Source organism: Hemicordylus capensis, chromosome 4, assembly GCF_027244095.1.
Source record: "Hemicordylus capensis ecotype Gifberg chromosome 4, rHemCap1.1.pri, whole genome shotgun sequence".
NCBI lineage: Eukaryota > Metazoa > Chordata > Lepidosauria > Squamata > Cordylidae > Hemicordylus > Hemicordylus capensis.
In genome coordinates this window covers 64,079,534-64,090,719 of record NC_069660.1, presented here as the reverse complement: position 1 = coordinate 64,090,719, position 11,186 = coordinate 64,079,534, and positions in this window count along the sequence as shown.

Here is an 11,186-nt window from a genome sequence, read left to right as displayed (position 1 = left end):
GGGGACAGGATGGCAAGATGTGAACTCAGTGCTTTGCTTTACGAAAATGAAGCAACAATTATGTATGTTCACAAGCCACGCCCAAGATGGCAATGCTTCCCTGATTTTCTTTTAAGTGTGAAGTGTTCGATCAAAAAGGCGAGTATAAGCCTGACCAGGGAGGCTCCAGATATTCAAGTCTGGTTACCTTTCCTTGAGACAGAGATTTGTCCCAGGGAGGGTAACCTACAGACCAAATGGTACAGGAAACCAGCCAAAAAAGAATTACTTATAAACAGTAAATCTGCACACCCACAAACAATTAAAACACAGACGGTGGAAAATATCATAAGGAGGACAGCTGAGATTTCTTCTCAGGACTATGTAAGTCAGGCAAAAGAAAGAGCAAGAAACTTAGCAGAGATTAATGGATACAAGTTCCCCTTAAAATATCGGGGGTGGGGGTTAAATATGAGACAGGATTGCCCATTTTGAAGATTCCCTTTATTTCAGATAATTTTATTAGGCAATTTCAGAGAAGCTTAATTAAACATGGCGTCAAGGCCAATGTAGTTTGCCAGACAGCCAAGACCTTAAGGCAACAATTGGTGAGATCAAGATTATATGATAGAAAGTGTGAAACTAAAGCCTGTCCAGTTTGAGAAGAATGGAAGATACTTGCAAACAAAAAGGGGTGGTTTATAAGATCACTTGTGCAGATTGTGGCGAATCTTATGTAGGAGAAACCGGAAAACCCTTATTGACCAGATTTAAAGAATAGGGGTGTGCACGGAACCGCAGAGCTGCGGTCTGGCACTGGGGTGGGGGGTTCCATTAAGAGCGGGGGGGGCTTTACTTACCCCTCCCGCGCTTTCCACACTCTGGTGCCGTATTTACTGTAAAAATCCCTCTTCGATGGCTCCTCCAATAGCTGTTCCAATGGCTGCTCCGGTAAAAAAATCGGGCGGCAGGGTACTTCCCTGCCGTCCCCTTGAAGCCCCCTGTTGCTGCCGCCCCCTTGAAGCCCCCTCCCGCCCCCTTAAATCTCGCCCCGGGCCCCCGACCGATAGTTCTTCAGAAGCGGGCGGGCGGCGGGGAGATGTCCTCCTCCCGCCCCCTTCCCTGCCGGGCTGCAAAAGTATTTAGGAAGCCTTCTGCACGCGCACGCGCAGAAGGCTTCCTAAATACTTTTGCAGCCCGGCAGGGAAGGGGGCGGGAGGAGGACATCTCCCCGCTGCCCGCCCGCTTCTGAAGAACTATCGGTCGGGGGCCCAGGGCGAGATTTAAGGGGGCGGGAGGGGGCTTCAAGGGGGCGGCAGCAACAGGGGGCTTCAAGGGGATGGCAGGGAAGTACCCTGCCGCCCGATTTTTTTACTGGAGCAGCCATTGGAGCAGCCATCGAAGAGGGATTTTTACAGTAAATACGGCGCCAGAGTGTGGAAAGTGCGGGAGGGGTAAGTAAAGCCCCCCCTGCCCTTAATGGAACCCCCACCCTACCCTTCCGAACCAAAACTACCCCATGTCCGGACCGGTCTGGAGGCCTTTAGAATGGCCTCCGAACCGGTCCGTGCGCATTCCTATTAAAGAACATCTTGCATTCAAAATATAGCAATAGGAAAAGACCTTGGTCAGTACATATGAGAGACAAGCATAATGGAAAAACAATGCCACATAAAGTATGCATTCTGGAGCTAGAACACTGCACACTTAAAAGAAAAAGCAGGGAAGCGTTGCATATCAATAAACTGATACCTGAGATTAAAAGTAAGGAGGAACTGAGATAAATTGTGAAATATATTGGCCATTAAAGGGTGTATTGCTGAACTTGCTTCTTTCCCCTCCCTTTCTCCTTGTCAGCACTTAGTTGGGAAAGTTCTGTTATCTTCCTCCCCTCCATCCCCCCCATGCATTAACTTTCAGGTGTTTGGCTACTATATAAGAATGCCAGTTCAAACAGTGTAACATTGAGCACTGATGATGATGTGTTAGTCGAAACGTTTGCTTTTATAGAAACATTTTTTTGATATATATATATATATATATATATATATATATATATATATATATACACACACACATATGCAATAAAGAAAGTCTTCAAAAGAGTATTGTTGCAGGTTTGTCATAATGCGTATTTCATCACCATTATACCAGCTGGTTATACCAGCTGACTGAAATATTTGTTAACTTTGGCAGTTGACCTCTTTGCTCTTTTGACTGAATTCATCATACCCCAAACAGAGAAAATGATAGGGTTGCATGTTTTGTATTTTTTCCTTTTTCGATTTGTACAAAATCCGAATCAACCCCATTTTGTATTTTGTCCAAAATTAAGCATTCCGAATCACCTCATTTTTGTTTTATATCCGAATTAATTTGAATCCGAATGTGAATTAATTCAGATTAAAAAATGGGTCACATAGTCAAAAGAATGGGTGGGGGGTATATTGCCCAATGAGTGGAAGCTACCACAAAAATTTCAAAGGAACTGGGCAAACTGCTGATTTTTGGTGAATTTTTGAAGTTTGTGCATATTTCAGATTTTCCCCATAGGGTATGATGGAGATTTCAGGAAAAGTATAGCTTCACGTGGGGTGGGGGGAGGGCTGGACCAGAGTGGAGTGTGGTTGGTGGTAGTGCCCAGTTGGTACAAGGAAGCTACCACAATTTTTTCAGAGGAATTTGGCAAAGGGCTGATTTTTAAAAAATTAATGAAGTTACACGTCTTTCAGATTTTCCTCATAGGGTATAATGGAGGTTCCTGCAGTCCGATAACTCCACTTGAGGGGCACTGGGGTGGCCCAGAGCAAGTGGCGGTGTAGAGCACATAGGGTGCCAACCACCCACATGGGTTGCCAACCCATGAAGTACAGGGTTTTGTTGTTCTAGAGGTGTTCTGAGAGTAGATTCTCTAGTAGCATATGAGAGTGGATTCATGGTTTTTCATTAAAAATCTCATTTGCTACCAGAGAATCTAAACACAACAGGGCTGCTGAAACCTCCATTATTCCCTATGGGGAAAATCTTAAAGATGCGTAAACTTCAAAAATTCCTAAGAAATCAGCCCTTTCCCTATTTGGAATCTGGGTGCACCACCCTTGGGGCACTGCCACCCAACCCACTGTTTTGCCCCTGAAGCCCCACATAAACAAGTTGAAAGAGTGAAGAGAATGATGAGCAACAACAACACTTAATTTTTTGGCACAGTTATTTGAGAATTTTGCAGCGGTTGGGAGCCTGTCCCTGTGGCACTAGCACAGCAGCACAACCCATTTGTGGATTCAAGCAATCTTTCAATAAAAACACTCCCTCACCATGGAACAGTGACCACAGGTCATATGAGATAGCAAGATAGACCAATGAACCGCCTTGGTACTATGGAACAGCTTCAAATGTTCATTTAACTGAAGTGGAGTGAGCCATAGCCCAAACAAATCAGCCTACTGTTCAGAATTGTTGAGATCTATCATCACTGCATTTAAGAAAGTGCAAAACCATGGATCATGCTTACAAGAAAGAGAGAAGCAACTAAGATTCCTGGGGATGTCAATAGATTGACAGGGGTATTCCCCACCCCCCTTTTTTTGTCTCCTGTAGTCCCATGTGGATGACCTGTCCCTGCAATGGCAAAAGTTGTGAACCACTGTCTTAGACATCATGTCCTACCAAATCACATTGTGGCCTAAATTACATTAGACTGCTCAACTTGGGCAACAAAACTTAGAGACCACTATAACTCATAAAAATCAGAAGAAAAACAAAATAGCTCTTTAAAAGAGTCCTGAACAAGTCAAGAGATTCTTTCTAAACCTTTGGAAAGAAACACCTGTGTAATTTCGGAACTTTCCTAACCAGCTTCTCGAAAAGCTTCTCCACACAATTTATACCATGGCTTTTAGCAAGAGCTTTGGAATTGCTTTGAGCTCCCAAAGATATTTGGGTATTTCTATCTCAAAATGCTGTCTTCCAAATCTCTTTGCAAGGTCAGTTTGCATTTCAGTCACACTGAATACAACACATACTTAACTAAACCATTCATGCTAAACAGCTTTTTGCATATCTTATCTTCTGCTAATCACTCAGTGCCTCAGCTGGAGTGGAGAGAGTCAGAGAAGTCCATTTCAATTGCAATGCTTTTCTGAAGAACAAAGCATTCTGTCTGAAACATAGTCATTTTGATTTGGAAAAAAACCCTCTGTTTTTTAATTCTTGATTTTGTTTTTGTTACAAAACCTCCGAAATTGCCATTTTCAGGCAAAAAAACATTTTGTACCCGAATCGAAATGCAGAAGCCTAGAAAAGGATACATAGGAAGCAAGTAGAAGGTGACATCATTCATTACATACCCAATGCATCATGCACCAAAGTAAAGATGTCCACAGGACAAGACAAGTCAGCCCTCAGCTGCTTGAATCACGTACTTGAATCACTGCCGGGCACTGATCCAGTGCCCTGCAGGTGCCTGGGGTATGGTTGAACTTGGTTTCTCAGTGCTTTCATACTGCACCCCAGTTACTGAGGTAATCTCCTGATGAATTTATGGATGGGAGCATCTGAGCACTGTGTTCTTCAGTGGACCCGATACTTGAGCAGAACTTGAACATTATTGTACACTTTCTACCTCCCTGAGTGGCAAGAATTCCAGGGGCAGTGTAACCTGGGTTTGGTTTCCTTTGGAAGAGAGAGCACAGAAAAATACTTTTTGGCAAGTTTGTAATATTTTCTTTGCTTACAAATATGCAGGCAGAGCATAAGTGGAGGCAAACAGTATGTGCTCCTACCAGGCAGCAGACCTGTTACCCCATATGATTGCTCAAGAGATACTTCACATTCCAGAAGTCCTTCCACCCTTCATGTAATTCAGAATTTGCCAACAGGAGGTACTAAGGGTACTTGAAGGCTCCTAGGGGATAGTCAGAGCCTTCATGCCTCCACATACCACAGTGTAGTCTCTTCAGCAATGTCAGCAATGTGACCAAAATTGGCTTTGTGGGCAGAGTCTTCACATTAGTAGCAGCAATTTGGCACAGTGAAGAGCATTTCCTACACTCCTAGCCATGTAGGAGGGTGGAAAAGGCTCTTCACTGTGCCAAATCACTCTCTTTGGTACCCCAAAACTAGCTTCCCCAAATCCAGGCTGTTTGGTCTAAACCAGGCTTGCTCAACTTAGGCCCCCCAGCTGTTTTTGGACTACAACTCCCATAATCCCCGTCACAATGGCCAAAAGCCAGGGATTATGGGAGTTGTATGACAACATCTGCAGGAGGGCCGAAGTTGAGCAGCCCTGGTCTAAATCCTTCCAATCCCAACCTTCTCATATGGCACTGCCCCAGAAAGCAGCAGGGAAGAAAAGAAGAGCTACTGCTGCTACCAATGAGGAGACTATGCCCTCAAAGCCAATTTTTCTCACTGTCATGAACAGAAGGTCATTTGCAACAGGTGCAAAAAAGGGGACACTTTGCTAAAGTTTGTAAATCTGCTGCCCACTCCATGATTGATTCACTATGTGATCAGGATGAGGCAGATGAACCACTTCCTGACAATGTCTTCAGTGTGACAGAATCAGAGCCTACTTCTCAACATTGTCAAGTTAAACAATGGCGATGAAGTGCATATGATGGCTGATTCTGGCTCTCTGAACACTATCATTTCCCATAATTGAACTCCTTACTAATATATTAGATCTGCACTTGCAGCCTTCAAACATCCACTCATGGGGACATGGAGGTTTCCATATTACCATAAACAGATATTTCACTGCTGTCCTGGAATACAAAGTTCATGCTGTAGAAGGGAAAGTCTATGTGTCACAAAAAGGAGTCTCAATGTTGGGCTGGAAACATCAGAAAGATGTATGGATAGTTAGACCCAAATAGCATGGAACCCGTATTACAGATGATGGAGATGACTGTTGATTTCTTGGACATTTTTGCTGATACTCTTGGCACTGCCATATATTTCAAACATAAAATTCAAATGAAAGCAAATACCTGTACAACACAAAGTGAGAAACATACCCATATTATTGTGCAAACCACTTAGAGAGGAGCCCTTAAGACTACAGCATGCTGATATAATAAAGCCGGTTGATTCAACAGAATGGGTTTGTCCCATTGTTCTTGTGCAGAAATCAAACAGTACTCCTTGAACATGCATAGATTAAATAGATGTGAACTCCAACGTGGTAGTGGATTGTCATCCATTACCCAATATGAGTGAGATGCTGCTTACTCTGAAAGTGGCCTCCGTGTTCACAGATTTGGACTTGTCTTCAGCCTATCATCAGATTCCTCTCCTCAAAAGTTCTTGCAGATACACAGCCTTTATTATACCAGATAGACTTTTTAAATACAAAAGACTGCCCTTTGGGTGGCCCCTCTGCAGCTTTGGTATTTCAAAGAATGATGCATGCAATTTTTGGGACTATGGATGGCATCACTTACTTTCACTTACATTTTAGTGTATGGCAAAACCACTGAGGAGCATGATGCTAAACTGACAGAAGTCTTAATAAAACTCTGACAACATGGACTTACTATCTCTGCAGAGAAATGTCAACTTTGCATGCACTCGGTGCATTTGGGACACACAATATCTCAAAGTGACGTACATCCCAAACAGACTTGGTGAAAGCTATTCGGGAAGCACCAGAGCCACAATGAAAAAACAAGGATGCACTATGATTATTTTAAGGACTCTGAGTATTACTCTAAATTTGTTAGAAAATTTGCCTCAAAGGTTGCTCCACTGTGTCTTTTAAAAAAGAATGGAGTATTTAACTGGGATGCATCCTGCAAGACTAGTTTTCAGACTATTGAACTGGCCATTGCTGAAAGCTCTATTCTCACTTCTTTTGACACCAATAGGCACAATATTGTAACCACAGATGCAATATTGTGCCCATTGTTGTCAAAAGAATATGAATATGGTTTGGGTGCTGTCTTGATCCAGCAAAAAGAGGACCGGGAAGCCTTTGCTTCCAGAGTGCTTACTGCTTCAGGAAAGATGTATCCTGTCATTGAAAAGGAAGTTCTAGCATGTTTCTGGGAGGTGAGGCACTTCAGGACTTAACTTGTGGGGCAGAAAATTCACTTTACAGTCAGAGTATAAACCCCTATCCGCTTTATTTACTACTCAGGGATAAAGTTGAGTAACCCCAATAATAGGAAATGGATCACCAGACTTATGGATTTTGATTTCCAGGTGGAATATCTTCCAGTCTTCGGAATACAAATGCAGATAGTTTTTCTCAGCTTCTACTTCCAGGCCAAGAGGAGATCCCAGAAGACAAGGATGAAGGAGTAGAAATTGCACAAATAACTTCATCCACTCATGGAATGATCATGTCTTCTGAATGGAAAGTGGCCCTCAGTGCTGATCAAGTGTTTACTGAACTTGAACCTTAAATAACTAATGGATGGCCATGTAAAACAAAACAAAACAACAACAACTACTACTACTACTTATATACCGCTCTTCAACCAAAGTTCTCAAAGTGGTTTACATATAAAAATTTAAAAAAAATACATAAATAAGATGGTCCCCTGTCCCCAAAGGGCTCACAATCTATAAAGAAACATAAGGCAGATACCAGCAACAGCTACTGAAGGGATGCTGTGCTTGGATTGGATTGGGCCAATTGCTCTCCCCCTGCTAAAAACAAGATAATCACAACTTGAAAGGTGTCTCCTTGCTCAGTTAGTAGTGGCACTGAGCAAAAACAGGTGCCTGAAAATCTTCAACCATACATGCACATAGCAAGTGAGCTGTCTCTTCTCAATGAGCTGGTGTTGACTGATCGTTTGACGGTGCCAACCTCCTTACAAGCAAAAGTGATCAAAATTGCCCATGATTTCCTTGAGCAGGAGGTTGACTAAAAGGCAAATCGGAGAAAGTTTTTGGTGGCCACGTATGGACAAACACATTGAAAATGTAAACTGGTACTGTATGGCTTGTGCTGTAGCTGACAAATCACTGAAAACCTTTACCACCCCCTTGACGCCAGAAGAGTATCTCAATGGTCCCTGGGAAAAATGTGCTCTGAATATAATGGGGCCTTTTGATAACCTACCGGCAAAACAAAGATTTGTTATAGTGATGCTGGATCACTGTTCCAGGTGGCCAGAAGTTTCGTTTTCTGACAGCATTACCATAAACAATACTATCCGGTCCCAGCACAGTACCTCCAGTGACTGCTACTGGTGTCTATCTTACAGTTCTTTTTAGACTATGAGCCCTTTGGGGACAGGGATCCATCTTATTTATTTATTTATTATTTCTCTGTGTAAACCACCCTGAGCCATTTTTGGAAGGGCAATAAATTGAATAACAATTGAATAAACAAACAAACAAACAAACAAACAAACAAACAAACAAGGTGATCCAGTTAATGGCTGCAGTTTTTGTGAGGGAAGGTCTTCCTAAAGAGTTAGTGACTGACAATGGGACACTGCTTACCTCATTTGAAATGGAGCATTGCTTTCATAAGCATGGGATAAAACACAAGACTCTTTCCTTGTACCATCCTGAAGGGAATGGCGTAGTGGAAAGAATGAATATATTAGTGAAAGAAAGTTTACAACCGGCTACTGCACAACAAAAACCCTGGAAAGAGGCAATCTGTAAAAATCTGTTTGATTTTCGAACTGCTCCTCATTCTGCTACAGGAAAATCACCTTTCGAACTGCTGAGATGACACAAAGCAGCTTACTCAATGGCAACAACTGATAGGGCTTTTCATGCCATCTCACTCTGAGGATGCAGAGATTCATGACTGGGTAAAGGAAAAACAATAAAAATACAAATTTTATGTGGATCAGAAACAGAGTGCAAAATAGCGAACATTTCAGGTTGAAGGACTTTGTTTGAGTGCGGCTGCCTTATAAAGTGAGAAAGGGGTGTTCCTGATATTCTGGACCAAAACAAATTATCAAAATTCGAGAAGATTCTGTCATATTGAATGATGGGAAGAATTGGAACAGTTTGAGTCTTTACAGCATGCATACTATGAGATAAGAGGGAAGGGAGTCTGATTACAAGAGAAGAACTGGTGAGGAAGTTAATCTTGCCTCCAGTTTTGACCTCACAGAGGAGGCTGATGGAAGTTTGGACAATCCTCAGTAGCAGAAAAAACATCACTAAAATGTTTGTGCCAGAGAACCGAAGAATTAGGAGAAGTGTGCGTGACAGGAGACCACCTAAAAGACTTCAAGACTTTGTCACTTACTTTTAAATTAATTCAATTCTGGTTCTTATAAGGGGAGGGATGTGTTGCATTCTATCTAGTAATCTTTAATATTTTGTTGCTGAGAAGTTTGTCCCAGTGGAGATCCTGTAGAGTGTGTGTGTGTGGCGGTGGGGAGGGGGTAGAGGCAGAAAGAAAAAGGGAGAGAAAGGAGAAGGAGAAAATTGGAGTTGTTTCTGAATAAACCTTTAGTTAAACCTACATAAGATTTAGTTTACATTTATGAGGGAAGCAGCTATAAAAGTTACTAATATACCATGATTGCTTGTCCCCCTATAACAGAAGATCATTTTTTTCATGAAAATCACATGTGTAGAATGTAAGTTATGGCTACTGCACAGTCTCAAATTCCTTGAGCCAAAATCCTTCAGTGATAGAAATACAGAGACGGATTCCAGAGATCCAGAGAATAATCTAGCAATTAGCAAATTTTTCCAAGTACTGTATTAAAATACTACTACAAGACCAGACAGCAGATGGCAGCATTGCACCATGTAGCTAAACTGAGCTGGTTTCAATTTGCTAGTAACCATTAAGCAAATCTGTGGATGCCGCTAGAAAAAATGATGCTGATGATGAGTGACTAAATCCGATAGTAGGGAATCTAGGTTAGTTAGAAACATAACTCATATTATAGTTAATGAATGGTAGATACCTTTTGGCTCTTTAAGGTGCCTGGAGATGTGTTATTTTTGATCTATAATATATTTTGAAGAGTTGGTGGATTTGGATGATGGGCAGTGAGTCTTATCAACCTTAATCTGACTCCCGGTGACTCTGGGCAGGGCTTGCAATTGTTCACACGCCTCCCTTTTAATGCTCCTGATAACCCTCAATTCAGCTGCTTTCTAGTTTTATTACTCAGGATTTTATATATTTTATATATTTCTGGTTTTTTATGCCTTTTAACCTTCATACAACTTTATCCCCCCCTTTAAAAGCTTTTTATGCTTTTTTATGCATTTTTATGACTGCATAGACTATTTTACTATTTCTCAGGTGTGATTCTGTTTTTACTATTTTTAGTACTCTTAGTCCTTTTGGTATTATTATGTACCGTTTTACATGTAATCACTTTTACCTGCTCTCACTTTAACTTGTAATCACCCTTATACTTTATGCTGGTCTGTGACCATAATAAAGATTGACTGATTGATTGAGTTGGCAGATTTGTTTGTGCAATGTAAAGTCATACTTGGTGATTATCTACAGATACCAAATTTTGCATAAATGATCCTGCCAATTGAATTAGCAGAATGCACTACTTTTTACCCTGGGAATATACTGAGTGAAAGATGTATATGTGTGTGTGTGTGTGTGTGTGTGTGTGTGTGTGTGTGTGTGCGCGCACACACACACACACACACATACATACACACACACATAAATTTTTAGAAGAAATTTTGAATATAATAATCTTATTTTAACTGCTATTGTTGTCAACATATTTTTACACTCAAGGATCAGATCAATAATTCAAAAACAGCTTCATGCCCAAGAGAAGCCGAAGATCTTTCTAAGATTCAAATTTACTATGTATGGTAATTATTCAATAAAATGAATAATGTTTGAAGTTGAAATGCTACAAATTTACAATGGTTCTTTTGGTTTCCTTTTGCAAGCACATTAATAAAAAATTCTATTACATATATTTAATTTCATGAACTTTCAGTTAATGACGGGCCTCACTTCCTAGTTTATTATATTTTATTATTACTATTTTGTATTATTATTAGATTCATATTCTGCCTTTTCATCAAAAGATCTTCAAGGCAGCTTACAAGAGATTGTAATAATACGATAATAAAGCACACATGCATGCACATTATTTATTTTATTTTATTTTACATTTTATATCCCACTCTTCCGCCAAGAAGCCAAGAGCAGTGTACTACATACTTAGGTTTCTCATCACAACAACCCTGTGAAGTAGGTTAGGCTGAGAGAGAAGTGACTGGCCCAG